We start from the raw sequence: 24,763 nt of genomic DNA, 5'->3' as shown, positions 1-24,763 counted from the left end.
ACCTACACTTGATCTTAGCCAAAGGCCGAGAAGCGATGGCCACAAACGGTTTTCCCGAAAACTCCCCTTCTCGGACACCACGTCCTTCTTGTTAAGGCGAAGCCAGACATACATACCCTATTATGCGCTCCACCCTCTCAGATGGCGGACCGGACGTGCTTTCACACTGCATCTCCTATTGCCTAGCACTGCCTCTGTCTTCCTTTCTGCTCTCAAATCTGAATAGCTCCACCCCCCAATCACACTGCGTCTGCTTCCACCTGATGGATGGCAGACATACACGTCTCTGTCTCTGTCTCCGTCTCTGTCTGGCATACATGACATGCAGCTAGCTCTTTGGCTGGCTGTCTCTGTAGCTGGCTGGCTGTCTCTGTGGCTGGCTGCCTAGCTGGCTAGCTTATTATTAGTACCTACCTACCTACCTACCTACCTCATCTATCTATCTATCTATCTATCTATCTATCTATCTATCTATCTATCTAATCTATCCTATCTATCCTATCTATTCTATCTAATGTATCTAATCTATCTATCAAAGAACATGGAGGGTGAATTCTCCCAGCTGGAGCCGTAGGCAGGCAGCATCAGCAGGATACATCGGCCGGCCACCAGGAAATCAAATCCAAAGGAAACGGTTTAATAAACTGCACCTACCTTTCCACCTACCATGCTCGGTCGCTTGACCGGCTGCAACTGAGCTGCTTGTTGTGCTGGCAGCTGTGTATAGCAGCAAAGCCTTGATGACATCACGTCCCGCGATGACATCACCAGCACTGGCCCGGCAGCCAAGTTGTAAACAACTCTGCCAGTTGGTTGCCATGGCAACAGAGGCCAGCAAGTCTTGGACAAACAAACTTTTCGTAGCCACACTCGGGCTAATTTTTCGGGGTCGGTCCACCTGCGCACAACACACTCGAGGGATGTTTCTTGCAAAACAGTAGTTTCAGGTGCAGCCGGCTTGTTTCCTTCTTCATTCTTTTGCTCTGTTTTTTGCAAACTCATTAGGGGGTGCACTGAACCTGGAGGCACTGCAATACCAGGTCAATGCCTGGAGAGGACAGAGCAAGCTCTTTTTTCCATCTCCCTGTTCTAAAATCCATTTAATATATGGTCCCCAGATAGGGGACGTATCAGATATTAAACTGATAAGAACAGATACTACACTTGATCTTAGCCAAAGGCCGAGAAGCGATGGCCACAACGGTTTCCCGAAAACTCCCCTTCTCGGACACCACGTCCTTCTTGTTAAGGCGAAGCCAGACATACATACCCTATTATGCGCTCCACCCTCTCAGATGGCGGACCGGACGTGCTTTCACACTGCATCTCCTATTGCCTAGCACTGCCTCTGTCTTCCTTTCTGCTCTCAAATCTGAATAGCTCCACCCCCCAATCACACTGCGTCTGCTTCCACCTGATGGATGGCAGACATACACGTCTCTGTCTCTGTCTCCGTCTCTGTCTGGCATACATGACATGCAGCTAGCTCTTTGGCTGGCTGTCTCTGTAGCTGGCTGGCTGTCTCTGTGGCTGGCTGCCTAGCTGGCTAGCTTATTATTAGTACCTACCTACCTACCTACCTACCTATCTATCTATCTATCTATCTATCTATCTATCTATCTATCTATCTATCTATCTAATCTATCCTATCTATCCTATCTATTCTATCTAATGTATCTAATCTATCTATCAAAGAACATGGAGGGTGAATTCTCCCAGCTGGAGCCGTAGGCAGGCAGCATCAGCAGGATACATCGGCCGGCCACCAGGAAATCAAATCCAAAGGAAACGGTTTAATAAACTGCACCTACCTTTCCACCTACCTGCTCGGTCGCTTGACCGGCTGCAACTGAGCTGCTTGTTGTGCTGGCAGCTGTGTATAGCAGCAAAGCCTTGATGACATCACGTCCCGCGATGACATCACCAGCACTGGCCCGGCAGCCAAGTTGTAAACAACTCTGCCAGTTGGTTGCCATGGCAACAGAGGCCAGCAAGTCTTGGACAAACAAACTTTTCGTAGCCACACTCGGGCTAATTTTTCGGGGTCGGTCCACCTGCGCACAACACACTCGAGGGATGTTTCTTGCAAAACAGTAGTTTCAGGTGCAGCCGGCTTGTTTCCTTCTTCATTCTTTTGCTCTGTTTTTTGCAAACTCATTAGGGGGTGCACTGAACCTGGAGGCACTGCAATACCAGGTCAATGCCTGGAGAGGACAGAGCAAGCTCTTTTTCCATCTCCCTGTTCTAAAAATCCATTTAATATATGGTCCCCAGATAGGGGACGTATCAGATATTAAACTGATAAGAACAGATTTTTTTTTTTTTTTTTTTTCAAAAACCATCAGATGGTTAAAAAAGATATAAACACAACGCTCATACCTTCCTCAATACTCCCCATCTCATCACATGGTCATATCCAATTTAATCTATCTATCTAATAAATCATAATACAAAACGAAAACAAACCACTCCATTCATAAGAGCAACCAAATACACGAAAAAAACAAACTTAAATTGCAAAGTCTCATACCTGCTTTCATACAAAATAGCCATTTGCAACTGTTTGTATCTGACTGGTTCCTGACTCCCGAATCCTCTAACCACGTTTACTGGTATCTTGTAAGTCTCAAAAACCTTGGTCCATATTTTTCCATAGCTCCCAATACTTTCTTCTGCAAATACTCAGAGGGAGATGTTTCCCTCTGACATTTCAATCTCCGTCCCAAATCTCTTTTGGATAGATCATAGTCCTGGCTTTTTTCTTCTTCGGAAAGAAATTTACTTCTGTCCTCTGATCCTTGGGCCTCTCTGAATCACAAGCCCTTCGCTTCCTCCTGCGGGCCGCAACCAGCGCCTCCAGCAGCTTCCTGCACATCCCTGCTCCCTATCCCGCCTTCTTTTAGCGGGACAGGACGCATACAAGTGATCTGTGATTCCACATGGGGACAGGTTTTTTCTGATCACACGATTCAGCTGAATGTCCTCTTTTGACATTTTGAACACCAGGGACTGAACAATTTCCTTTGTATGCCGTATGCTTTTCATTTCCTACAAAACAACTCCATCCCGAAAAAAACAGGTCTCCGTTGGGACAGAGACGATCTTAAACCGGCGGAGGGACTATACCTTCTCATTTCCAATACTTTAAATTTTGCAAAGAAATCTCCACTTCATAGTCCACAACCCGAATGGTAAGGACCTTCCTTTCGCTGGTTACTTCCTAACAATATTCTGCAAGAAAGCCGAGATCTCCTCTCCGTCACGTAAGGGCGATACATTCTATAGTTACCATTCTTTCTCGCCTCGGGAAATGAGAAAGTGAATCAATACAATTAAGTACTGCACTACTCCTTAAACTTTCCATCTTACCCAGAGGCTATGAAGTCTCCGGACTCAAACAAATCTATACACCTCGCACTTGGGAACTCCAAAAAGAGCCAGGATTTGGCTACGCTGTAGCCCCAGCAACTTGAAGAAAACTTCTTCAACAGAAAGACTAGGCCCAATTCCTTCTTCCTGGTCTCTCAACGTAAAACGAAGCCCATTCTTATTTTGCATAAGCTGGGACTCCTCGCTGTAGTTCATCTTCATTAGTTGCTTCCATCTTCAAAACCGGGGTCTTCTCCAAACATACCAAACCGGTGCACCTCCCCTGGAGCAGGTAGGTGTGATCGCTTCCCGTTGCCTGGGGACTAAAGCCGCCTGCCAATAGCAACCAAGGAGGTAATCCTCCAGGCGACAGGGGGTACCACAGGCACCTTCCGACAGATCTCCTGTAGATACTACACTTGATCTTAGCCAAAAGGCCGAGAAGCGATGGCCACAACGGTTTCCCGAAAACTCCCCTTCTCGGACACCACGTCCTTCTTGTTAAGGCGAAGCCAGACATACATACCCTATTATGCGCTCCACCCTCTCAGATGGCGGACCGGACGTGCTTTCACACTGCATCTCCTATTGCCTAGCACTGCCTCTGTCTTCCTTTTGCTCTCAAATCTGAATAGCTCCACCCCCCAATCACACTGCGTCTGCTTCCACCTGATGGATGGAGACATACACGTCTCTGTCTCTGTCTCCGTCTCTGTCTGGCATACATGACATGCAGCTAGCTCTTTGGCTGGCTGTCTCTGTAGCTGGCTGGCTGTCTCTGTGGCTGGCTGCCTAGCTGGCTAGCTTATTATTAGTACCTACCTACCTACCTACCTACCTATCTATCTATCTATCTATCTATCTATCTATCTATCTATCTATCTATCTATCTATCTATCTATCTATCTATCAAAGAACATGGAGGGTGAATTCTCCCAGCTGGAGCCGTAGGCAGGCAGCATCAGCAGGATACATCGGCCGGCCACCAGGAAATCAAATCCAAAGGAAACGGTTTAATAAACTGCACCTACCTTTCCACCTACCTGCTCGGTCGCTTGACCGGCTGCAACTGAGCTGCTTGTTGTGCTGGCAGCTGTGTATAGCAGCAAAGCCTTGATGACATCACGTCCCGCGATGACATCACCAGCACTGGCCCGGCAGCCAAGTTGTAAACAACTCTGCCAGTTGGTTGCCATGGCAACAGAGGCCAGCAAGTCTTGGACAAACAAACTTTTCGTAGCCACACTCGGCTAATTTTTCGGGGTCGGTCCACCTGCGCACAACACACTGGAGGGATGTTTCTTGCAAAACAGTAGTTTCAGGTGCAGCCGGCTTGTTTCCTTCTTCATTCTTTTGCTCTGTTTTTTGCAAACTCATTAGGGGGTGCACTGAACCTGGAGGCACTGCAATACCAGGTCAATGCCTGGAGAGGACAGAGCAAGCTCTTTTTCCATCTCCCTGTTCTAAAAATCCATTTAATATATGGTCCCCAGATAGGGGACGTATCAGATATTAAACTGATAAGAACAGATTTTACTTTTGATCTTAGCCATTCAAATGGTTTAAAATCGATAAACAGGAAAAACCAGGCTCACATCCTTTCATACTCCAACCATCTCATCTCTGGTCATTTCCACCATCAACAAACATATAAAGCTAATTTGTCAATATTAAATAAAACTTACCCATATCATATGCGTACACTATTTACTTCAAACGCCTCTGTCTCATGCCTCCCTGGAAAGCAAAAACGGTAATAACTGTAATCAAATACCGTTTTTGACTCCAGACTCCGTTTTCTTTCCACAATATCCTGACTTTATAGGTCTCGAGAATACCTACTCCCCTGCTTATCCCAATGCGTAGCACTTATTAATACTGGGATGGATAGCTACATTACAGAGTCTAATGATCCCACAATTCCGGTGAAATTAAACATGTAGTCCCTCCGTCTTTTTCCCTTTTTCTGTAAGACACCTCCCCATCCTCCTACTTAGCTCTGCCTCTCTGACATTACTTTGGGTGCTCGTTGAATGGCAATTCTCTTCTTCTCCTGTTGGGGGGACTTGCCTCCACTTGCAACCTCTGTCTCTCTCTTACTTTTCTTCCTTCGGGGAATCCACCATGCTTCAGTGCTTCCTGCTTATCTTCTTGCTTCCCTTACTACCTTCTTTTTAACCGGCCGGAGGACGCATATAGATGTTCCATGCTCCCCAAAGGTGGACAAGCCTTTTTCTGATCCAACGATTATACTAAGTGACATCTTTTTACACTTGAGCAAAAAGGAAACTGTACAATTTCATTAGTATGTCCCGTTACTGTCTGCATTTTCCTGCAAAAAGGACTCCATCCCAGAAAAAAAAACAGGCCACCATTGACAGATCCATCTAAAACCTCCTGGGGGGACACATAAATTCCAATCTTCCAACATCTTGAATCTTACCAAAAATTTCCATTTCATGGTCCATAATCCAAACTGATCTGACTTTTCCTTCGCCCGACATCCTCCCACAATATCTTCTCAAGGAAACACGGATATCTCCTCTTCTGATACGTATGACTATACATCCTGATAGTTGGCCAGTCTTTCCTCCTCGGAAAGAGGGAAAGCAATATCAATCTGCCAGAATATCATTATTTCTAACACATTCGCTTACCCAGGAGATTATTGGTGAATTCTCCTCAGAAAACTTAGCACCAAACATAGATCCCTCGTTCGGGAACTCAGCAGGCCAAGATTTGGCTACCGCTGCAGGCCCAAGAGTTTAAAAGAGAACTTCCTCCACCAAAAACGCAAGGCCCAAATTCTTTCTTTCTGCATCCTTCAGCGTAAACAACTCCGTTTCTTTGCTAGGCTGACTTCATCCGGCATCGTTCCATCTCATTAGTCACGTCCATTTTTTAATCACTCCAAAATAAACCACGGTCACCTCCCCTGCAAGATGAAGGAGGTGGGATTCGCTTCCCGTTGCGGGGCTAAAGCCGCCTGTCCTATAGCAGCAAGGAGGTAATCCTCAAGGCCGAACAGGGGTACCCCAGGACCTTCTGACCAAAGAACTGTTAGATACTACACTTGATCTTAGCCAAAAGGCCGAGAAGCGATGGCACAAACGGTTTCCCGAAAACTCCCCTTCTCGGACACCACGTCCTTCTTGTTAAGGCGAAGCCAGACATACATACCCTATTATGCGCTCCACCCTCTCGGATGGCGGACCGGACGTGCTTTCACACTGCATCTCCTATTGCCTAGCACTGCCTCTGTCTTCCTTTCTGCTCTCAAATCTGAATAGCTCCACCCCCCAATCACACTGCGTCTGCTTCCACCTGATGGATGGCAGACATACACGTCTCTGTCTCTGTCTCCGTCTCTGTCTGGCATACATGACATGCAGCTAGCTCTTTGGCTGGCTGTCTCTGTAGCTGGCTGGCTGTCTCTGTGGCTGGCTGCCTAGCTGGCTAGCTTATTATTAGTACCTACCTACCTACCTACCTACCTACCTATCTATCTATCTATCTATCTATCTATATCTATCTATCTATCTATCTATCTATCTTCTATCTATCCTATCTATTCTATCTAATGTATCTAATCTATCTATCAAAGAACATGGAGGGTGAATTCTCCCAGCTGGAGCCGTAGGCAGGCAGCATCAGCAGGATACATCGGCCGGCCACCAGGAAATCAAATCCAAAGGAAACGGTTTAATAAACTGCACCTACCTTTCCACCTACCTGCTCGGTCGCTTGACCGCTTGCAACTGAGCTGCTTGTTGTGCTGGCAGCTGTGTATAGCAGCAAAGCCTTGATGACATCACGTCCCGCGATGACATCACCAGCACTGGCCCCGGCAGCCAAGTTGTAAACAACTCTGCCAGTTGGTTGCCATGGCAACAGAGGCCAGCAAGTCTTGGACAAACAAACTTTTCGTAGCCACACTCGGGCTAATTTTTCGGGGTCGGTCCACCTGCGCACAACACACTCGAGGGATGTTTCTTGCAAAACAGTAGTTTCAGGTGCAGCCGGCTTGTTTTCCTTCTTCATTCTTTTGCTCTGTTTTTTGCAAACTCATTAGGGGGTGCACTGAACCTGGAGGCACTGCAATACCAGGTCAATGCCTGGAGAGGACAGAGCAAGCTCTTTTTCCATCTCCCTGTTCTAAAATCCATTTAATATATGGTCCCCAGATAGGGGACGTATCAGATATTAAACTGATAAGAACAGATACTACACTTGATCTTAGCCAAAAGGCCGAGAAGCGATGGCCACAACGGTTTCCGAAAACTCCCCTTCTCGGACACCACGGTCCTTCTTGTTAAGGCGAAGCCAGACATACATACCCTATTATGCGCTCCACCCTCTCAGATGGCGGACCGGACGTGCTTTCACACTGCATCTCCTATTGCCTAGCACTGCCTCTGTCTTCCTTTCTGCTCTCAAATCTGAATAGCTCCACCCCCCAATCACACTGCGTCTGCTTCCACCTGATGGATGGCAGACATACACGTCTCTGTCTCTGTCTCCGTCTCTGTCTGGCATACATGACATGCAGCTAGCTCTTTGGCTGGCTGTTCTCTGTAGCTGGCTGGCTGTCTCTGTGGCTGGCTGCCTAGCTGGCTAGCTTATTATTAGTACCTACCTACCTACCTACCTACCTATCTATCTATCTATCTATCTATCTATCTATCTATCTATCTATCTATCTAATCTATCCTATCTATCCTATCTATTCTATCTAATGTATCTAATCTATCTATCAAAGAACATGGAGGGTGAATTCTCCCAGCTGGAGCCGTAGGCAGGCAGCATCAGCAGGATACATCTGGCCGGCCACCAGGAAATCAAATCCAAAGGAAACGGTTTAATAAACTGCACCTACCTTTCCACCTACCTGCTCGGTCGCTTGACCGGCTGCAACTGAGCTGCTTGTTGTGCTGGCAGCTGTGTATAGCAGCAAAGCCTTGATGACATCACGTCCCGCGATGACATCACCAGCACTGGCCCGGCAGCCAAGTTGTAAACAACTCTGCCAGTTGGTTGCCATGGCAACAGAGGCCAGCAAGTCTTGGACAAACAAACTTTTCGTAGCCACACTCGGGCTAATTTTTCGGGGTCGGTCCACCTGCGCACAACACACTCGAGGGATGTTTCTTGCAAAACAGTAGTTTCAGGTGCAGCCGGCTTGTTTCCTTCTTCATTCTTTTGCTCTGTTTTTTGCAAACTCATTAGGGGGTGCACTGAACCTGGAGGCACTGCAATACCAGGTCAATGCCTGGAGAGGACAGAGCAAGCTCTTTTTCCATCTCCCTGTTCTAAAAATCCATTTAATATATGGTCCCCAGATAGGGGACGTATCAGATATTAAACTGATAAGAACAGATACTACACTTGATCTTAGCCAAAAGGCCGAGAAGCGATGGCCACAACGGTTTCCCGAAAACTCCCCTTCTCGGACACCACGTCCTTCTTGTTAAGGCGAAGCCAGACATACATACCCTATTATGCGCTCCACCCTCTCAGATGGCGGACCGGACGTGCTTTCACACTGCATCTCCTATTGCCTAGCACTGCCTCTGTCTTCCTTTCTGCTCTCAAATCTGAATAGCTCCACCCCCCAATCACACTGCGTCTGCTTCCACCTGATGGATGGCAGACATACACGTCTCTGTCTCTGTCTCCGTCTCTGTCTGGCATACATGACATGCAGCTAGCTCTTTGGCTGGCTGTCTCTGTAGCTGGCTGGCTGTCTCTGTGGCTGGCTGCCTAGCTGGCTAGCTTATTATTAGTACCTACCTACCTACCTACCTACCTATCATCTATCTATCTATCTATCTATCTATCTATCTATCTATCTAATCTATCCTATCTATCCTATCTATTCTATCTAATGTATCTAATCTATCTATCAAAGAACATGGAGGGTGAATTCTCCCAGCTGGAGCCGTAGGCAGGCAGCATCAGCAGGATACATCGGCCGGCCACCAGGAAATCAAATCCAAAGGAAACGGTTTAATAAACTGCACCTACCTTTCCACCTACCTGCTCGGTCGCTTGACCGGCTGCAACTGAGCTGCTTGTTGTGCTGGCAGCTGTGTATAGCAGCAAAGCCTTGATGACATCACGTCCCGCGATGACATCACCAGCACTGGCCCGGCAGCCAAGTTGTAAACAACTCTGCCAGTTGGTTGCCATGGCAACAGAGGCCAGCAAGTCTTGGACAAACAAACTTTTCGTAGCCACACTCGGGCTAATTTTTCGGGGTCGGTCCACCTGCGCACAACACACTCGAGGGATGTTTCTTGCAAAACAGTAGTTTCAGGTGCAGCCGGCTTGTTTCCTTCTTCATTCTTTTGCTCTGTTTTTTGCAAACTCATTAGGGGGTGCACTGAACCTGGAGGCACTGCAATACCAGGTCAATGCCTGGAGAGGACAGAGCAAGCTCTTTTTCCATCTCCCTGTTCTAAAAATCCATTTAATATATGGTCCCCAGATAGGGGACGTATCAGATATTAAACTGATAAGAACAGATACTACACTTGATCTTAGCCAAAAGGCCGAGAAGCGATGGCCACAACGGTTTCCCGAAAACTCCCCTTCTCGGACACCACGTCCTTCTTGTTAAGGCGAAGCCAGACATACATACCCTATTATGCGCTCCACCCTCTCAGATGGCGGACCGGACGTGCTTTCACACTGCATCTCCTATTGCCTAGCACTGCCTCTGTCTTCCTTTCTGCTCTCAAATCTGAATAGCTCCACCCCCCAATCACACTGCGTCTGCTTCCACCTGATGGATGGCAGACATACACGTCTCTGTCTCTGTCTCCGTCTCTGTCTGGCATACATGACATGCAGCTAGCTCTTTGGCTGGCTGTCTCTGTAGCTGGCTGGCTGTCTCTGTGGCTGGCTGCCTAGCTGGCTAGCTTATTATTAGTACCTACCTACCTACCTACCTACCTACCTATCTATCTATCTATCTATCTATCTATCTATCTATCTATCTATCTAATCTATCCTATCTATCCTATCTATTCTATCTAATGTATCTAATCTATCTATCAAAGAACATGGAGGGTGAATTCTCCCAGCTGGAGCCGTAGGCAGGCAGCATCAGCAGGATACATCGGCCGGCCACCAGGAAATCAAATCCAAAGGAAACGGTTTAATAAACTGCACCTACCTTTCCACCTACCTGCTCGGTCGCTTGACCGGCTGCAACTGAGCTGCTTGTTGTGCTGGCAGCTGTGTATAGCAGCAAAGCCTTGATGACATCACGTCCCGCGATGACATCACCAGCACTGGCCCGGCAGCCAAGTTGTAAACAACTCTGCCAGTTGGTTGCCATGGCAACAGAGGCCAGCAAGTCTTGGACAAACAAACTTTTCGTAGCCACACTCGGGCTAATTTTTCGGGGTCGGTCCACCTGCGCACAACACACTCGAGGGATGTTTCTTGCAAAACAGTAGTTTCAGGTGCAGCCGGCTTGTTTCCTTCTTCATTCTTTTGCTCTGTTTTTTGCAAACTCATTAGGGGGTGCACTGAACCTGGAGGCACTGCAATACCAGGTCAATGCCTGGAGAGGACAGAGCAAGCTCTTTTTCCATCTCCCTGTTCTAAAAATCCATTTAATATATGGTCCCCAGATAGGGGACGTATCAGATATTAAACTGATAAGAACAGATACTACACTTGATCTTAGCCAAAAGGCCGAGAAGCGATGGCCACAACGGTTTCCCGAAAACTCCCCTTCTCGGACACCACGTCCTTCTTGTTAAGGCGAAGCCAGACATACATACCCTATTATGCGCTCCACCCTCTCAGATGGCGGACCGGACGTGCTTTCACACTGCATCTCCTATTGCCTAGCACTGCCTCTGTCTTCCTTTCTGCTCTCAAATCTGAATAGCTCCACCCCCCAATCACACTGCGTCTGCTTCCACCTGATGGATGGCAGACATACACGTCTCTGTCTCTGTCTCCGTCTCTGTCTGGCATACATGACATGCAGCTAGCTCTTTGGCTGGCTGTCTCTGTAGCTGGCTGGCTGTCTCTGTGGCTGGCTGCCTAGCTGGCTAGCTTATTATTAGTACCTACCTACCTACCTACCTACCTACTCTATCTATCTATCTATCTATCTATCTATCTATCTATCTATCTATCTAATCTATCCTATCTATCCTATCTATTCTATCTAATGTATCTAATCTATCTATCAAAGAACATGGAGGGTGAATTCTCCCAGCTGGAGCCGTAGGCAGGCAGCATCAGCAGGATACATCGGCCGGCCACCAGGAAATCAAATCCAAAGGAAACGGTTTAATAAACTGCACCTACCTTTCCACCTACCTGCTCGGTCGCTTGACCGGCTGCAACTGAGCTGCTTGTTGTGCTGGCAGCTGTGTATAGCAGCAAAGCCTTGATGACATCACGTCCCGCGATGACATCACCAGCACTGGCCCGGCAGCCAAGTTGTAAACAACTCTGCCAGTTGGTTGCCATGGCAACAGAGGCCAGCAAGTCTTGGACAAACAAACTTTTCGTAGCCACACTCGGGCTAATTTTTCGGGGTCGGTCCACCTGCGCACAACACACTCGAGGGATGTTTCTTGCAAAACAGTAGTTTCAGGTGCAGCCGGCTTGTTTCCTTCTTCATTCTTTTGCTCTGTTTTTTGCAAACTCATTAGGGGGTGCACTGAACCTGGAGGCACTGCAATACCAGGTCAATGCCTGGAGAGGACAGAGCAAGCTCTTTTTCCATCTCCCTGTTCTAAAAATCCATTTAATATATGGTCCCCAGATAGGGGACGTATCAGATATTAAACTGATAAGAACAGATACTACACTTGATCTTAGCCAAAAGCCGAGAAGCGCTGGCCACAACGGTTTCCCTGAAAACTCCCCTTCTCGGACACCACGTCCTTCTTGTTAAGGCGAAGCCAGACATACATACCCTATTATGCGCTCCACCCTCTCAGATGGCGGACCGGGACGTGCTTTCACACTGCATCTCCTATTGCCTAGCACTGCCTCTGTCTTCCTTTCTGCTCTCAAATCTGAATAGCTCCACCCCCAATCACACTGCGTCTGCTTCCACCTGATGGATGGCAGACATACACGTCTCTGTCTCTGTCTCCGTCTCTGTCTGGCATACATGACATGCAGCTAGCTCTTTGGCTGGCTGTCTCTGTAGCTGGCTGGCTGTCTCTGTGGCTGGCTGCCTAGCTGGCTAGCTTATTATTAGTACCTACCTACCTACCTACCTACCTACTATCTATCTATCTATCTATCTATCTATCTATCTATCTATCTATCTAATCTATCCTATCTATCCTATCTATTCTATCTAATGTATCTAATCTATCTATCAAAGAACATGGAGGGTGAATTCTCCCAGCTGGAGCCGTAGGCAGGCAGCATCAGCAGGATACATCGGCCGGCCACCAGGAAATCAAATCCAAAGGAAACGGTTTAATAAACTGCACCTACCTTTCCACCTACCTGCTCGGTCGCTTGACCGGCTGCAACTGAGCTGCTTGTTGTGCTGGCAGCTGTGTATAGCAGCAAAGCCTTGATGACATCACGTCCCGCGATGACATCACCAGCACTGGCCCGGCAGCCAAGTTGTAAACAACTCTGCCAGTTGGTTGCCATGGCAACAGAGGCCAGCAAGTCTTGGACAAACAAACTTTTCGTAGCCACACTCGGGCTAATTTTTCGGGGTCGGTCCACCTGCGCACAACACACTCGAGGATGTTTCTTGCAAAACAGTAGTTTCAGGTGCAGCCGGCTTGTTTCCTTCTTCATTCTTTTGCTCTGTTTTTTGCAAACTCATTAGGGGGTGCACTGAACCTGGAGGCACTGCAATACCAGGTCAATGCTGGAGAGGACAGAGCAAGCTCTTTTTCCATCTCCCTGTTCTAAAAATCCATTTAATATATGGTCCCCAGATAGGGGACGTATCAGATATTAAACTGATAAGAACAGATACTACACTTGATCTTAGCCAAAAGGCCGAGAAGCGATGGCCACAACGGTTTCCCGAAAACTCCCCTTCTCGGACACCACGTCCTTCTTGTTAAGGCGAAGCCAGACATACATACCCTATTATGCGCTCCACCCTCTCAGATGGCGGACCGGACGTGCTTTTCACACTGCATCTCCTATTGCCTAGCACTGCCTCTGTCTTCCTTTCTGCTCTCAAATCTGAATAGCTCCACCCCCCAATCACACTGCGTCTGCTTCCACCTGATGGATGGCAGACATACACGTCTCTGTCTCTGTCTCCGTCTCTGTCTGGCATACATGACATGCAGCTAGCTCTTTGGCTGGCTGTCTCTGTAGCTGGCTGGCTGTCTCTGTGGCTGGCTGCCTAGCTGGCTAGCTTATTATTAGTACCTACCCTACCTACCTACTAATACCTATCTATCTATCTATCTATCTATCTATCTATCTATCTATCTATTAATCTATCCTATCTATCCTATCTATTCTATCTAATGTATCTAATCTATCTATCAAAGAACATGGAGGGTGAATTCTCCCAGCTGGAGCCGTAGGCAGGCAGCATCAGCAGGATACATCGGCCGGCCACCAGGAAATCCAAATCCAAAGGAAACGGTTTAATAAACTGCACCTACCTTTCCACCTACCTGCTCGGTCGCTTGACCGGCTGCAACTGAGCTGCTTGTTGTGCTGGCAGCTGTGTATAGCAGCAAAGCCTTGATGACATCACGTCCCGCGATGACATCCCCAGCACTGGCCCGGCAGCCAAGTTGTAAACAACTCTGCCAGTTGGTTGCCATGGCAACAGAGGGCCAGCAAGTCTTGGACAAACAAACTTTTCGTAGCCACACTCGGGCTAATTTTTCGGGGTCGGTCCACCTGCGCACAACACACTCGAGGGATGTTTCTTGCAAAACAGTAGTTTCAGGTGCAGCCGCTTGTTTCCTTCTTCATTCTTTTGCTCTGTTTTTTGCAAACTCATTAGGGGGTGCACTGAACCTGGAGGCACTGCAATACCAGGTCAATGCCTGGAGAGGACAGAGCAAGCTCTTTTCCATCTCCCTGTTCTAAAAATCCATTTAATATATGGTCCCCAGATAGGGGACGTATCAGATATTAAACTGATAAGAACAGATACTACACTTGATCTTAGCCAAAAGGCCGAGAAGCGATGGCCACACGGTTTTCCCGAAAACTCCCCTTCTCGGACACCACGTCCTTCTTGTTAAGGCGAAGCCAGACATACATACCCTATTATGCGCTCCACCCTCTCAGATGGCGGACCGGACGTGCTTTCACACTGCATCTCCTATTGCCTAGCACTGCCTCTGTCTTCCTTTCTGCTCTCAAATCTGAATAGCTCCACCCCCCAATCACACTGCGTCTGCTTCCACCTGATGGATGGCAGACATACACGTCTCTGTCTCTGTCTCCGTCTCTGTCTGGCATACATGACATGCAGCTAGCTCTTGGCTGGCTGTCTCTGTAGCTGGCTGGCTGTCTCTGTGGCTGGCTGCCTAGCTGGCTAGCTTATTATTAGTACCTACCTCCTACCTACCTACCTACCTATCTATCTATCTATCTATCTATCTATCATCTAATCTATCCTATCTATCCTATCTATTCTATCTAATGTATCTAATCTATCTATCAAAGAACATGGAGGGTGAATTCTCCCAGCTGGAGCCGTAGGCAGGCAGCATCAGCAGGATACATCGGCCGGCCACCAGGAAATCAAATCCAAAGGAAACGGTTTAATAAACTGCACCTACCTTTCCACCTACCTGCTCGGTCGCTTGACCGGCTGCAACTGAGCTGCTTGTTGTGCTGGCAGCTGTGTATAGCAGCAAAGCCTTGATGACATCACGTCCCGCGATGACATCACCAGCACTGGCCCGGCAGCCAAGTTGTAAACAACTCTGCCAGTTGGTTGCCATGGCAACAGAGGCCAGCAAGTCTTGGACAAACAAACTTTTCGGTAGCCACACTCGGCTAATTTTTCGGGGTCGGTCCACCTGCGCACAAACACACTCGAGGGATGTTTCTTGCAAAACAGTAGTTTCAGGTGCAGCCGGCTTGTTTCCTTCTTCATTCTTTTGCTCTGTTTTTTTGCAAACTCATTAGGGGGTGCACTGAACCTGGAGGCACTGCAATACCAGGTCAATGCCTGGAGAGGACAGAGCAAGCTCTTTTTCCATCTCCCTGTTCTAAAAATCCATTTAATATATGGTCCCCAGATAGGGGACGTATCAGATATTAAACTGATAAGAACAGATACTACACTTGATCTTAGCCAAAAGGCCGAGAAGCGATGGCCACAACGGTTTCCCGAAAACTCCCCCTTCTCGGGACCACCACGTCCTTCTTGTTAAGGCGAAGCCAGACATACATACCCTATTATGCGCTCCACCCTCTCAGATGGCGGACCGGACGTGCTTTCACACTGCATCTCCTATTGCCTAGCACTGCCTCTGTCTTCCTTTCTGCTCTCAAATCTGAATAGCTCCACCCCCCAATCACACTGCGTCTGCTTCCACCTGATGGATGGCAGACATACACGTCTCTGTCTCTGTCTCCGTCTCTGTCTGGCATACATGACATGCAGCTAGCTCTTTGGCTGGCTGTCTCTGTAGCTGGCTGGCTGTCTCTGTGGCTGGCTGCCTAGCTGGCTAGCTTATTATTAGTACCTACCTACCTACCTACCTACCTATCTATCTATCTATCTATCTATCTATCTATCTATCTATCTATCTATCTAATCTATCCTATCTATCCTATCTATTCTATCTAATGTATCTAATCTATCTATCAAAGAACATGGAGGGTGAATTCTCCCAGCTGGAGCCGTAGGCAGGCAGCATCAGCAGGATACATCGGCCGGCCACCAGGAAATCAAATCCAAAGGAAACGGTTTAATAAACTGCACCTACCTTTCCACCTACCTGCTCGGTCGCTTGACCGGCTGCAACTGAGCTGCTTGTTGTGCTGGCAGCTGTGTATAGCAGCAAAGCCTTGATGACATCACGTCCCGCGATGACATCACCAGCACTGGCCCGGCAGCCAAGTTGTAAACAACTCTGCCAGTTGGTTGCCATGGCAACAGAGGCCAGCAAGTCTTGGACAAACAAACTTTTCGTAGCCACACTCGGGCTAATTTTTCGGGGTCGGTCCACCTGCGCACAACACACTCGAGGGATGTTTCTTGCAAAACAGTAGTTTCAGGTGCAGCCGGCTTGTTTCCTTCTTCATTCTTTTGCTCTGTTTTTTGCAAACTCATTAGGGGGTGCACTGAACCTGGAGGCACTGCAATACCAGGTCAATGCCTGGAGAGGACAGAGCAAGCTCTTTTTCCATCTCCCTGTTCTAAAAATCCATTTAATATATGGTCCCCAGATAGGGGACGTATCAGATATTAAACTGATAAGAACAGATACTACACTTGATCTTAGCCAAAAGGCCGAGAAGCGATGGCCACAACGGTTCCCGAAAACTCCCCTTCTCGGACACCACGTCCTTCTTGTTAAGGCGAAGCCAGACATACATACCCTATTATGCGCTCCACCCTCTCAGATGGCGGACCGGACGTGCTTTCACACTGCATCTCCTATTGCCTAGCACTGCCTCTGTCTTCCTTTCTGCTCTCAAATCTGAATAGCTCCACCCCCCAATCACACTGCGTCTGCTTCCACCTGATGGATGGCAGACATACACGTCTCTGTCTCTGTCTCCGTCTCTGTCTGGCATACATGACATGCAGCTAGCTCTTTGGCTGGCTGTCTCTGTAGCTGGCTGGCTGTCTCTGTGGCTGGCTGCCTAGCTGGCTAGCTTATTATTAGTACCTACCTACCTACCTACCTACCTATCTATCTATCTATCTATCTATCTATCTATCTATCTATCTATCTATCTAATCTATCCTATCTATCCTATCTATTCTATCTAATGTATCTAATCTATCTATCAAAGAACATGGAGGGTGAATTCTCCCAGCTGGAGCCGTAGGCAGGCAGCATCAGCAGGATACATCGGCCGGCCACCAGGAAATCAAATCCAAAGGAAACGGTTTAATAAACTGCACCTACCTTTCCACCTACCTGCTCGGTCGCTTGACCGGCTGCAACTGAGCTGCTTGTTGTGCTGGCAGCTGTGTATAGCAGCAAAGCCTTGATGACATCACGTCCCGCGATGACATCACCAGCACTGGCCCGGCAGCCAAGTTGTAAACAACTCTGCCAGTTGGTTGCCATGGCAACAGAGGCCAGCAAGTCTTGGACAAACAAACTTTTCGTAGCCACACTCGGGCTAATTTTTCGGGGTCGGTCCACCTGCGCACAACACACTCGAGGGATGTTTCTTGCAAAACAGTAGTTTCAGGTGCAGCCGGCTTGTTTCCTTCTTCATTCTTTTGCTCTGTTTTTTGCAAACTCATTAGGGGGTGCACTGAACCTGGAGGCACTGCAATACCAGGTCAATGCCTGGAGAGGACAGAGCAAGCTCTTTTTCCATCTCCCTGTTCTAAAAATCCATTTAATATATGGTCCCCAGATAGGGGACGTATCAGATATTAAACTGATAAGAACAGATACTACACTTGATCTTAGCCAAAAGGCCGAGAAGCGATGGCCACAACGGTTTCCCGAAAACTCCCCTTCTCGGACACCACGTCCTTCTTGTTAAGGCGAAGCCAGACATACATACCCTATTATGCGCTCCACCCTCTCAGATGGCGGACCGGACGTGCTTTCACACTGCATCTCCTATTGCCTAGCACTGCCTCTGTCTTCCTTTCTGCTCTCAAATCTGAATAGCTCCACCCCCCAATCACACTGCGTCTGCTTCCACCTGATGGATGGCAGACATACACGTCTCTGTCTCTGTCTCCGTCTCTGTCTGGCATACATGACATGCAGCTAGCTCTTTGGCTGGCTGTCTCTGTAGCTGGCTGGCTGTCTCTGTGGCTGGCTGCCTAGCTGGCTAGCTTATTATTAGTACCTACCTACCTACCTACCTACTCTATCTATCTATCTATCTATCTATCTATCTATCTATCTATCTAATCTATCCTATCTATCCTATCTATTCTATCTAATGTATCTAATCTATCTATCAAAGAACATGGAGGGTGAATTCTCCCAGCTGGAGCCGTAGGCAGGCAGCATCAGCAGGATACATCGGCCGGCCACCAGGAAATCAAATCCAAAGGAAACGGTTTAATAAACTGCACCTACCTTTCCACCTACCTGCTCGGTCGCTTGACCGGCTGCAACTGAGCTGCTTGTTGTGCTGGCAGCTGTGTATAGCAGCAAAGCCTTGATGACATCACGTCCCGCGATGACATCACCAGCACTGGCCCGGCAGCCAAGTTGTAAACAACTCTGCCAGTTGGTTGCCATGGCAACAGAGGCCAGCAAGTCTTGGACAAACAAACTTTTCGTAGCCACACTCGGGCTAATTTTTCGGGGTCGGTCCACCTGCGCACAACACACTCGAGGGATGTTTCTTGCAAAACAGTAGTTTCAGGTGCAGCCGGCTTGTTTCCTTCTTCATTCTTTTGCTCTGTTTTTTGCAAACTCATTAGGGGGTGCACTGAACCTGGAGGCACTGCAATACCAGGTCAATGCCTGGAGAGGACAGAGCAAGCTCTTTTTCCATCTCCCTGTTCTAAAAATCCATTTAATATATGGTCCCCAGATAGGGGACGTATCAGATATTAAACTGATAAGAACAGATACTACACTTGATCTTAGCCAAAAGGCCGAGAAGCGATGGCCACAACGGTTTCCCGAAAACTCCCCTTCTCGGACACCACGTCCTTCTTGTTAAGGCGAAGCCAGACATACATACCCTATTATGCGCTCCACCCTCTCAGATGGCGGACCGGACGTGCTTTCACACTGCATCTCCTATTGCCTAGCACTGCCTCTGTCTTCCTTTCTGCTCTCAAATCTGAATAGCTCCACCCCCCAATCACACTGCGTCTGCTTCCACCTGATGGATGGCAGACATACACGTCTCTGTCTCTGTCTCCGTCTCTGTCTGGCATACATGACATGCAGCTAGCTCTTTGGCTGGCTGTCTCTGTAGCTGGCTGGCTGTCTCTGTGGCTGGCTGCCTAGCTGGCTAGCTTATTATTAGTACCTACCTACCTACCTACCTATCTATCTATCTATCTATCTATCTATCTATCTATCTATCTAATCTATCCTATCTATCCTATCTATTCTATCTAATGTATCTAATCTATCTATCAAAGAACATGGAGGGTGAATTCTCCCAGCTGGAGCCGTAGGCAGGCAGCATCAGCAGGATACATCGGCCGGCCACCAGGAAATCAAATCCAAAGGAAACGGTTTAATAAACTGCACCTACCTTTCCACCTACCTGCTCGGTCGCTTGACCGGCTGCAACTGAGCTGCTTGTTGTGCTGGCAGCTGTGTATAGCAGCAAAGCCTTGATGACATCACGTCCCGCGATGACATCACCAGCACTGGCCCGGCAGCCAAGTTGTAAACAACTCTGCCAGTTGGTTGCCATGGCAACAGAGGCCAGCAAGTCTTGGACAAACAAACTTTTCGTAGCCACACTCGGGCTAATTTTTCGGGGTCGGTCCACCTGCGCACAACACACTCGAGGGATGTTTCTTGCAAAACAGTAGTTTCAGGTGCAGCCGGCTTGTTTCCTTCTTCATTCTTTTGCTCTGTTTTTTGCAAACTCATTAGGGGGTGCACTGAACCTGGAGGCACTGCAATACCAGGTCAATGCCTGGAGAGGACAGAGCAAGCTCTTTTTCCATCTCCCTGTTCTAAAAATCCATTTAATATATGGTCCCCAGATAGGGGACGTATCAGATATTAAACTGATAAGAACAGATACTACACTTGATCTTAGCCAAAAGGCCGAGAAGCGATGGCCACAACGGTTTCCCGAAAACTCCCCTTCTCGGACACCACGTCCTTCTTGTTAAGGCGAAGCCAGACATACATACCCTATTATGCGCTCCACCCTCTCAGATGGCGGACCGGACGTGCTTTCACACTGCATCTCCTATTGCCTAGCACTGCCTCTGTCTTCCTTTCTGCTCTCAAATCTGAATAGCTCCACCCCCCAATCACACTGCGTCTGCTTCCACCTGATGGATGGCAGACATACACGTCTCTGTCTCTGTCTCCGTCTCTGTCTGGCATACATGACATGCAGCTAGCTCTTTGGCTGGCTGTCTCTGTAGCTGGCTGGCTGTCTCTGTGGCTGGCTGCCTAGCTGGCTAGCTTATTATTAGTACCTACCTACCTACCTACCTATCTATCTATCTATCTAATCTATCCTATCTATCCTATCTATTCTATCTAATGTATCTAATCTATCTATCAAAGAACATGGAGGGTGAATTCTCCCAGCTGGAGCCGTAGGCAGGCAGCATCAGCAGGATACATCGGCCGGCCACCAGGAAATCAAATCCAAAGGAAACGGTTTAATAACTGCACCTACCTTTCCACCTACCTGCTCGGTCGCTTGACCGGCTGCAACTGAGCTGCTTGTTGTGCTGGCAGCTGTGTATAGCAGCAAAGCCTTGATGACATCACGTCCCGCGATGACATCACCAGCACTGGCCCGGCAGCCAAGTTGTAAACAACTCTGCCAGTTGGTTGCCATGGCAACAGAGGCCAGCAAGTCTTGGACAAACAAACTTTTCGTAGCCACACTCGGGCTAATTTTTCGGGGTCGGTCCACCTGCGCACAACACACTCGAGGGATGTTTCTTGCAAAACAGTAGTTTCAGGTGCAGCCGGCTTGTTTCCTTCTTCATTCTTTTGCTCTGTTTTTTGCAAACTCATTAGGGGGTGCACTGAACCTGGAGGCACTGCAATACCAGGTCAATGCCTGGAGAGGACAGAGCAAGCTCTTTTTCCATCTCCCTGTTCTAAAAATCCATTTAATATATGGTCCCCAGATAGGGGACGTATCAGATATTAAACTGATAAGAACAGATACTACACTTGATCTTAGCCAAAAGGCCGAGAAGCGATGGCCACAACGGTTTCCCGAAAACTCCCCTTCTCGGACACCACGTCCTTCTTGTTAAGGCGAAGCCAGACATACATACCCTATTATGCGCTCCACCCTCTCAGATGGCGGACCGGACGTGCTTTCACACTGCATCTCCTATTGCCTAGCACTGCCTCTGTCTTCCTTTCTGCTCTCAAATCTGAATAGCTCCACCCCCCAATCACACTGCGTCTGCTTCCACCTGATGGATGGCAGACATACACGTCTCTGTCTCTGTCTCCGTCTCTGTCTGGCATACATGACATGCAGCTAGCTCTTTGGCTGGCTGTCTCTGTAGCTGGCTGGCTGTCTCTGTGGCTGGCTGCCTAGCTGGCTAGCTTATTATTAGTACCTACCTACCTACCTACCTATCTATCTATCTATCTATCTATCTATCTATCTATATCTATCTAATCTATCATATCTATCATATATATTCTATCTAATGTATCTAATCTATCTATCAAAGAACATGGAGGGTGAATTCTCCCAGCTGGAGCCGTAGGCAGGCAGCATCAGCAGGATACATCGGCCGGCCACCAGGAAATCAAATCCAAAGGAAACGGTTTAATAAACTGCACCTACCTTTCCACCTACCTGCTCGGTCGCTTGACCGGCTGCAACTGAGCTGCTTGTTGTGCTGGCAGCTGTGTATAGCAGCAAAGCCTTGATGACATCACGTCCCGCGATGACATCACCAGCACTGGCCCGGCAGCCAAGTTGTAAACAAACTCTGCCAGTTGGTTGCCATGGCAACAGAGGCCAGCAAGTCTTGGACAAACAAACTTTTCGTAGCCACACTCGGGCTAATTTTTCGGGGTCGGTCCACCTGCGCACAACACACTCGAGGGATGTTTCTTGCAAAACAGTAGTTTCAGGTGCAGCCGGCTTGTTTCCTTCTTCATTCTTTTGCTCTGTTTTTTGCAAACTCATTAGGGGGTGCACTGAACCTGGAGGCACTGCAATACCAGGTCAATGCCTGGAGAGGACAGAGCAAGCTCTTTTTCCATCTCCCTGTTCTAAAAATCCATTTAATATATGGTCCCCAGATAGGGGACGTATCAGATATTAAACTGATAAGAACAGATACTACACTTGATCTTAGCCAAAAGGCCGAGAAGCGATGGCCACAACGGTTTCCCGAAAACTCCCCTTCTCGGACACCACGTCCTTCTTGTTAAGGCGAAGCCAGACATACATACCCTATTATGCGCTCCACCCTCTCAGATGGCGGACCGGACGTGCTTTCACACTGCATCTCCTATTGCCTAGCACTGCCTCTGTCTTCCTTTCTGCTCTCAAATCTGAATAGCTCCACCCCCCAATCACACTGCGTCTGCTTCCACCTGATGGATGGCAGACATACACGTCTCTGTCTCTGTCTCCGTCTCTGTCTGGCATACATGACATGCAGCTAGCTCTTTGGCTGGCTGTCTCTGTAGCTGGCTGGCTGTCTCTGTGGCTGGCTGCCTAGCTGGCTAGCTTATTATTAGTACCTACCTACCTACCTACCTATCTATCTATCTATCTATCTAATCTATCCTATCTATCCTATCTATTCTATCTAATGTATCTAATCTATCTATCAAAGAACATGGAGGGTGAATTCTCCCAGCTGGAGCCGTAGGCAGGCAGCATCAGCAGGATACATCGGCCGGCCACCAGGAAATCAAATCCAAAGGAAACGGTTTAATAAACTGCACCTACCTTTCCACCTACCTGCTCGGTCGCTTGACCGGCTGCAACTGAGCTGCTTGTTGTGCTGGCAGCTGTGTATAGCAGCAAAGCCTTGATGACATCACGTCCCGCGATGACATCACCAGCACTGGCCCGGCAGCCAAGTTGTAAACAACTCTGCCAGTTGGTTGCCATGGCAACAGAGGCCAGCAAGTCTTGGACAAACAAACTTTTCGTAGCCACACTCGGGCTAATTTTTCGGGGTCGGTCCACCTGCGCACAACACACTCGAGGGATGTTTCTTGCAAAACAGTAGTTTCAGGTGCAGCCGGCTTGTTTCCTTCTTCATTCTTTTGCTCTGTTTTTTGCAAACTCATTAGGGGGTGCACTGAACCTGGAGGCACTGCAATACCAGGTCAATGCCTGGAGAGGACAGAGCAAGCTCTTTTTCCATCTCCCTGTTCTAAAAATCCATTTAATATATGGTCCCCAGATAGGGGACGTATCAGATATTAAACTGATAAGAACAGATACTACACTTGATCTTAGCCAAAAGGCCGAGAAGCGATGGCCACAACGGTTTCCCGAAAACTCCCCTTCTCGGACACCACGTCCTTCTTGTTAAGGCGAAGCCAGACATACATACCCTATTATGCGCTCCACCCTCTCAGATGGCGGACCGGACGTGCTTTCACACTGCATCTCCTATTGCCTAGCACTGCCTCTGTCTTCCTTTCTGCTCTCAAATCTGAATAGCTCCACCCCCCAATCACACTGCGTCTGCTTCCACCTGATGGATGGCAGACATACACGTCTCTGTCTCTGTCTCCGTCTCTGTCTGGCATACATGACATGCAGCTAGCTCTTTGGCTGGCTGTCTCTGTAGCTGGCTGGCTGTCTCTGTGGCTGGCTGCCTAGCTGGCTAGCTTATTATTAGTACCTACCTACCTACCTACCTACCTATCTATCTATCTATCTATCTATCTATCTATCTATCTATCTATCTATCTAATCTATCCTATCTATCCTATCTATTCTATCTAATGTATCTAATCTATCTATCAAAGAACATGGAGGGTGAATTCTCCCAGCTGGAGCCGTAGGCAGGCAGCATCAGCAGGATACATCGGCCGGCCACCAGGAAATCAAATCCAAAGGAAACGGTTTAATAAACTGCACCTACCTTTCCACCTACCTGCTCGGTCGCTTGACCGGCTGCAACTGAGCTGCTTGTTGTGCTGGCAGCTGTGTATAGCAGCAAAGCCTTGATGACATCACGTCCCGCGATGACATCACCAGCACTGGCCCGGCAGCCAAGTTGTAAACAACTCTGCCAGTTGGTTGCCATGGCAACAGAGGCCAGCAAGTCTTGGACAAACAAACTTTTCGTAGCCACACTCGGGCTAATTTTTCGGGGTCGGTCCACCTGCGCACAACACACTCGAGGGATGTTTCTTGCAAAACAGTAGTTTCAGGTGCAGCCGGCTTGTTTCCTTCTTCATTCTTTTGCTCTGTTTTTTGCAAACTCATTAGGGGGTGCACTGAACCTGGAGGCACTGCAATACCAGGTCAATGCCTGGAGAGGACAGAGCAAGCTCTTTTTTCCATCTCCCTGTTCTAAAAATCCATTTAATATATGGTCCCCAGATAGGGGACGTATCAGATATTAAACTGA

The 24,763-nt window shown here is 48.1% G+C and overlaps 17 non-coding genes and 4 pseudogenes across 17 annotated transcripts; all 21 read right to left on the bottom strand.

Moving 5' to 3' along the window:
- Positions 1-1,003: 1,003 nt before the first annotated feature.
- Positions 1,004-1,193, bottom strand: LOC138775723 (U2 spliceosomal RNA). The gene has a single exon (XR_011360627.1). It is a non-coding gene; the product is annotated as a U2 spliceosomal RNA (small nuclear RNA).
- Positions 1,194-2,159: 966 nt separating this feature from the next.
- LOC138775725 (U2 spliceosomal RNA) lies at positions 2,160-2,362 on the bottom strand (annotated as a pseudogene).
- Positions 2,363-3,740: 1,378 nt separating this feature from the next.
- Positions 3,741-3,818, bottom strand: LOC138775728 (U2 spliceosomal RNA; annotated as a pseudogene).
- A 929-nt stretch (positions 3,819-4,747) lies between these two features.
- Positions 4,748-4,942, bottom strand: LOC138775724 (U2 spliceosomal RNA). The gene has a single exon (XR_011360628.1). It is a non-coding gene; the product is annotated as a U2 spliceosomal RNA (small nuclear RNA).
- Positions 4,943-6,315: 1,373 nt separating this feature from the next.
- Positions 6,316-6,472, bottom strand: LOC138775727 (U2 spliceosomal RNA; annotated as a pseudogene).
- Positions 6,473-7,439: 967 nt separating this feature from the next.
- Positions 7,440-7,629, bottom strand: LOC138775720 (U2 spliceosomal RNA). The gene has a single exon (XR_011360624.1). It is a non-coding gene; the product is annotated as a U2 spliceosomal RNA (small nuclear RNA).
- A 964-nt stretch (positions 7,630-8,593) lies between these two features.
- Positions 8,594-8,784, bottom strand: LOC138775717 (U2 spliceosomal RNA). The gene has a single exon (XR_011360621.1). It is a non-coding gene; the product is annotated as a U2 spliceosomal RNA (small nuclear RNA).
- A 957-nt stretch (positions 8,785-9,741) lies between these two features.
- Positions 9,742-9,932, bottom strand: LOC138775716 (U2 spliceosomal RNA). Its single transcript, XR_011360620.1, has one exon. It is a non-coding gene; the product is annotated as a U2 spliceosomal RNA (small nuclear RNA).
- Positions 9,933-10,894: 962 nt separating this feature from the next.
- LOC138775715 (U2 spliceosomal RNA) lies at positions 10,895-11,085 on the bottom strand. The gene has a single exon (XR_011360619.1). It is a non-coding gene; the product is annotated as a U2 spliceosomal RNA (small nuclear RNA).
- Positions 11,086-12,048: 963 nt separating this feature from the next.
- On the bottom strand, positions 12,049-12,238 carry LOC138775721 (U2 spliceosomal RNA). The gene has a single exon (XR_011360625.1). It is a non-coding gene; the product is annotated as a U2 spliceosomal RNA (small nuclear RNA).
- Positions 12,239-13,199: 961 nt separating this feature from the next.
- On the bottom strand, positions 13,200-13,389 carry LOC138775719 (U2 spliceosomal RNA). Its single transcript, XR_011360623.1, has one exon. It is a non-coding gene; the product is annotated as a U2 spliceosomal RNA (small nuclear RNA).
- A 962-nt stretch (positions 13,390-14,351) lies between these two features.
- LOC138775718 (U2 spliceosomal RNA) lies at positions 14,352-14,541 on the bottom strand. The gene has a single exon (XR_011360622.1). It is a non-coding gene; the product is annotated as a U2 spliceosomal RNA (small nuclear RNA).
- A 949-nt stretch (positions 14,542-15,490) lies between these two features.
- Positions 15,491-15,681, bottom strand: LOC138775714 (U2 spliceosomal RNA). The gene has a single exon (XR_011360618.1). It is a non-coding gene; the product is annotated as a U2 spliceosomal RNA (small nuclear RNA).
- Positions 15,682-16,646: 965 nt separating this feature from the next.
- Positions 16,647-16,837, bottom strand: LOC138775713 (U2 spliceosomal RNA). Its single transcript, XR_011360617.1, has one exon. It is a non-coding gene; the product is annotated as a U2 spliceosomal RNA (small nuclear RNA).
- A 961-nt stretch (positions 16,838-17,798) lies between these two features.
- Positions 17,799-17,989, bottom strand: LOC138775712 (U2 spliceosomal RNA). The gene has a single exon (XR_011360616.1). It is a non-coding gene; the product is annotated as a U2 spliceosomal RNA (small nuclear RNA).
- Positions 17,990-18,944: 955 nt separating this feature from the next.
- LOC138775731 (U2 spliceosomal RNA) lies at positions 18,945-19,135 on the bottom strand. Its single transcript, XR_011360631.1, has one exon. It is a non-coding gene; the product is annotated as a U2 spliceosomal RNA (small nuclear RNA).
- Positions 19,136-20,085: 950 nt separating this feature from the next.
- Positions 20,086-20,276, bottom strand: LOC138775730 (U2 spliceosomal RNA). The gene has a single exon (XR_011360630.1). It is a non-coding gene; the product is annotated as a U2 spliceosomal RNA (small nuclear RNA).
- Positions 20,277-21,201: 925 nt separating this feature from the next.
- LOC138775729 (U2 spliceosomal RNA) lies at positions 21,202-21,392 on the bottom strand. Its single transcript, XR_011360629.1, has one exon. It is a non-coding gene; the product is annotated as a U2 spliceosomal RNA (small nuclear RNA).
- A 953-nt stretch (positions 21,393-22,345) lies between these two features.
- LOC138775722 (U2 spliceosomal RNA) lies at positions 22,346-22,536 on the bottom strand. Its single transcript, XR_011360626.1, has one exon. It is a non-coding gene; the product is annotated as a U2 spliceosomal RNA (small nuclear RNA).
- Positions 22,537-23,466: 930 nt separating this feature from the next.
- LOC138775711 (U2 spliceosomal RNA) lies at positions 23,467-23,657 on the bottom strand. The gene has a single exon (XR_011360615.1). It is a non-coding gene; the product is annotated as a U2 spliceosomal RNA (small nuclear RNA).
- A 962-nt stretch (positions 23,658-24,619) lies between these two features.
- On the bottom strand, positions 24,620-24,763 carry LOC138775726 (U2 spliceosomal RNA; annotated as a pseudogene; the record flags this gene model as incomplete).

The sequence above is a fragment of the Dendropsophus ebraccatus genome, unplaced genomic scaffold, assembly GCF_027789765.1.
Source record: "Dendropsophus ebraccatus isolate aDenEbr1 unplaced genomic scaffold, aDenEbr1.pat pat_scaffold_1958_ctg1, whole genome shotgun sequence".
Lineage (NCBI taxonomy): Eukaryota > Metazoa > Chordata > Amphibia > Anura > Hylidae > Dendropsophus > Dendropsophus ebraccatus.
Note: the sequence above shows the minus strand (reverse complement) of the source record. Positions and strands in the feature narration are given on the sequence as shown.